The sequence below is a fragment of the Thunnus maccoyii genome, chromosome 21 (genome assembly GCF_910596095.1).
Source record: "Thunnus maccoyii chromosome 21, fThuMac1.1, whole genome shotgun sequence".
In the NCBI taxonomy this organism is placed as follows: Eukaryota; Metazoa; Chordata; class Actinopteri; order Scombriformes; family Scombridae; genus Thunnus; species Thunnus maccoyii.
This window is the reverse complement of record NC_056553.1, coordinates 22,144,725-22,149,189: the sequence shown is the minus strand read 5'-3', so window position 1 is coordinate 22,149,189 and position 4,465 is coordinate 22,144,725. Positions and strand designations below refer to the sequence as shown.

The window sequence follows — 4,465 nt, the reverse complement described above, 5'->3', positions numbered from 1 at the left end:
TATACATACAGTAGTAGTGTGGGGGAAGCTGTTTTTGATGCAGGTTGTAGCTATGAGTGGGAACTGAGCTGTAGTGTCTAACAGGGTCGGTCAACCTAAAAAACATCATCTGCTGGCAGCCTGACTGCTGTATAAATCACACACTAATCAACACTAAGACAAAGAGCCCAAATTGTTCGATATTAAATAAATTTAGAAAAAGAGAAAAGAGATTGTGAAATAAATAAATCTATTAACAAATGCAGACCAAAACTGTAATATAATCGTTAAATTGTGAAATAATTCAACAGATCTTTCAAACTCAGCTTGTCAGGTCAGCAGATTATTGTTATTCAATTCCAGCACGTTTTATTTCCAAATGTTCTTTACCAAAGTCTGTTTTTATTTCACAATGTAATTTTCCCCAAAGACCATTTCATACCATAATGGCACTTTTCAACAGGGCAGAGCCTGTCATGTGATTGGCTGTTGCTTTGGTCTGAGTGAGCGGCTCTGTCCTGGTTTTTCTTAATTGACATGCAGAGACTTATGAAGGAGGCCTTATGAACTAAAACAGTGAAAGGACATTTTGAAATAAAAATTGCTGTACTTTAATTAAATTACCTGCAATAAACTCTTTGTTTTGAGAAGAGGCAGGAAATAATCACATTTCATAATAAGGAGCTGAGTTTTCAAAATTGATTGAATTATTTCACTATTTCACGTTATATTATATATTTTGTCTGTTTTTACTGAAATTGTTATTCATTTCATCATCTCTTTTTCATTCATTTAAAACAGAACACTTTGAGTCTCCATACATTTAATGTAAATGAATTTACCATTAAGTGTAGCTTGACTACAGCAGATGTTTTTGGAATTAAGTATGTATTATTCATGGAAGAATTGCTTTTATGCAATAAAAACAGGACCAGAACATACAGATCTAACACATTTCCTGTTTCTCCAAGCCAACAAAATGCTTTAAGCTGTTAAACCAATGTAGGAAGTTTAACACAGTACTATGTGTAGTACACTACACATTAGTACACTATGTGTAATGTGCACCACTATCCTGGTTATAATCTGGGATTTGGAGTATTCTGATTATGTGTTGCACATGTAACAACCTGGATTAGCCCTTATCCTGGTTTTGAGTACCCTCGATATGCTAAATGGAGTATTCTGATAGAAACCAGGATACTGTGGCATGTAAACACCTTATCCAGATTTCTGATCATCCTGTGCCATTTTTAGAGGTGTCGTCAACTCAAGGTACTCAGTGGTTAGTCGGTGAAACAAAGATATGACAGTAAATGATGTAATAGTGACTAACATGCTGAAATAAAAGAGATGCTCAGATCGATCATAATGTCACTCTTGGGTTCCATCATGAAGAAAGAAGCTGTTAGAGTAGCTAAATCCAGCTCAGTGGTAAATCCTGCAGAGTAATAAAAACAGCAGAGCTCACACAACTAGAAGTGTGTTCATACTCAACTGTTCAGGTAACTCAATCAAGACACACCTGCACATAGATGATCAGAAACCTAGATACTGTTATGGTGATGTATACAGGGATATGAATAACCAGGTTTGTCATGTTCCATGTGAACACCATTACTTATTTTATCATGCAATATGTAAAGCACTTTGAGCTGCCACTCTGTATGGAATGTGCTGTATAAATAAATGAACTTACCTTACATCTGAAGTCTCTATTACTGGCTATAAAGCAACACAGCATGACAGTAACATGGTAGTTGTTTTTTTCTTGAGCGGTTGTGGGACTTGTTCCTTTGGGGGTAAGAAAAGTCATGTACATTAATTTAAGAAGCTATGAATTAATAGTGTTGGGAAACCACAGTACTTTCTTTATGGGAAATTCCTTAAGCTGTGACATACGCATGCATTGAAACTCGTTTCAGATGTGTAAAAGGCCAACATTATGGTTTAAGCATGTCACGACTTTGCATGTTATAATTTTGGGAAAAAGAAAAAAGAGACTGAGTGATTTGGTCCATCTCCATGTACTGCTGCTCCTGCCACAGGTCTCTCTACTTCATCCATAATTCATGGTTAAGCCCATGCTGGCTGGCTGGCAGACTGTTTGTGGCCCACTGTTAGCCAAGCTGAATAATTAAAAGCAGAGGTTTCCTCTCCATAGCCATACAGTGTGTACCTTGGTAATTTACATAATTAGTCAGGTGGAGATACAAAGGGAGGGTTCTTACAAAGTAGCAGCTGGCCATGCAGGACTTGGGTTCCACCAAGCAGTGTATTCTTAAGAATGTGGCAGCTGGTGTTGGTACAAGGTATGTTACATAAAGTTTCTCAGCTGGCCAGGCATTCGTGCATTCATGTTGCTCATCTGGGTGTACTTTCCTAAAGTGAGGTAATGTTTTTCAATCCCCTCTCCCAAAACTCTCAGAGCTAATAATTTTGCAATGTCATTTCAAGTGAAGCTGTTTTGTGAGCTTTCATTCCAGAAAATTGAAACAACTCTGTCCTCCGTTTTCTACATCTGATCTGTGCCAGATGTTGCCCTCACTCTGTATTTTCTCCTCTGCTCAGTCTGTCCAGCTAATAAAAAATGCTGCTTTCTGCTCTCACCAGGGCAGCAGACTCTGTGTCGCGTTGCTTAGCCATGGTGAAGACCAAACAAAAACAAGTTATCTGATTTTTGGCCACATGTGAGAGAAAGGGTGGAGAAGAAGGTAATGATGTCAGTTAAGGGGGTTGGATTGCTTCTTCCTCGGGCCCTTGACCCCTCTCATTGAGACGCTGGAAACATTCAGTCAAATTCCTCGGTGGAAAGACACAGTGGTTTAACAACAGCTGGATCACTGTGGTCAGCCGGCACACTGGAGCTGAAACATCATGTGGAGAGACAGATTGTGCAACACTGAGGATGTAGCTTTAATAAACAAATAAAATGATCCTGCTATTAGCTACAAACTCCATGTGATGCACTATCATCCTTGCTTTTGAAATTGTCAACAGACACGCAAAGTTATTGGAGCGTCCTCAGCATCAGCGCTCCCCTCAGTGAAACTAGACTTGCAGCCAGCTGCTTGCTGTCCAGGTGTTTGGCAGTAAGGGAGTGTTCTCACCACAAGCTTACTGTTTTTCTCTGATTCTCCAGGCGAAACAAGGGTTTACATCTGGAATCATATTGCCAACACCAGCATTGGTGGATGGGTGAAGACCACCATCCTATGGGAGTGTGTCAGGAGAGGACATAACATTGTGTTTATGAACACAAACCTGTGCCCATTGAAGCGTGATTGCACTACAAGATTAGAGGTTAAGATAATTGAACCTCAGTGTATTCAGCCCTTTCAAAGTGCCTCATAAATTTAAATTGGAGGTTGTAATTCTTGCCAAATTACGGTGATTGTTGCTCAGATTTGGACAGGTAGAAAGCGGAGGCAAAATATTTTTTCCTAGGACGGCGAAGTCTTAACCCGCCCTACTCTGCCTCTGATTGGTTTACCCTGACATGCCTATCCTAACCAATCTCAGTTCTCATGTCTACACCTATGGTCTACACCCATAGACTGTATAAAAGTCTACACCCTATGTCTACACCTAACCAACCCAACCAACGAAAGCAACGAGTACTAGCCAATCAGTGGCAGTGTAGGGCGGGTCATGACCTCGCCTTCCCAGGAAAAAAAAATTGACCCCGAGCACCATGGATGTATAATAAGAGCTGGATAGGGCGTCGCCGCGCAGCCTTGCAGCCAATTTTTCCCTGTGGCCACTCGCGGTATTGCAGCGAAAAATCCCCCTGCGGCCCAAAAAGGATTTTCCCCATAAACCACCATTGTAAAAGAGACGTCTGTAAAACTGTTGACAGGACGCTTCGAACTGCAAACAACGTCAATTATGACTCTTTCTATTATGAACTTTTGATCCATGGAGGTTTTATGTTTGTAAAACTTTCCTCGAGCCGAGAAAAGCGATTTAAAAATACGTGACGTCATCACAATGTAAAGTCTTTGGGCCGCGCAGGAGCTCGTGGGCGGGGCCAGCGGGGAAACACAACTGCGCATATTCAGTGGGCCGCACAACGCGGAAGCAAACCCGAGGCTAGAAACTTCTTTAGGCGTATGCGCCAGTCGAGCAGTTCCTATAGTACTGAATGGGCGCCGTTTTCAGTCCGGTATCCAGCTCTTACAATACATCCATACCGCGCACACATTTCCACGCTTGTGTTAATTAAAAAGTAACGGCGTCGAAAGTCAACTAAATAAAACAAATAAAACATTAATTTTACAGCCAAAACAACCGACTAGTGGCGGCCCTTTCGAAAGGCTAAGCCTGTGTGTAAAAACCAGAGCTTGCAAGCAGGTAAGTTAACACTGCGTGGAAGCTAGCGAATTAGCTTGGAAGTTAGCGAGCTAATATTTGCTCATGCCTATTTCAGCCTGTTATCTCCTGTATGTGTTTACTCTGCTGCTCACTGGACTAGGGTTAAGGCCCA

General features: G+C 41.1%; 1 long non-coding RNA gene across 2 annotated transcripts in view; it reads left to right on the top strand.

Annotated features, from left to right (window-relative positions):
• The first annotated feature begins 4,113 nt into the window (after nt 1-4,113).
• Nucleotides 4,114-4,465, top strand: part of LOC121887885 — a 38,514-nt gene continuing 38,162 nt past the window's right edge. For both annotated transcript variants that reach the window (XR_006093078.1, XR_006093077.1), the window contains exon 1: nt 4,114-4,332. This is a non-coding gene — a long non-coding RNA (uncharacterized LOC121887885). The remainder of the gene's footprint in view (nt 4,333-4,465) is intronic.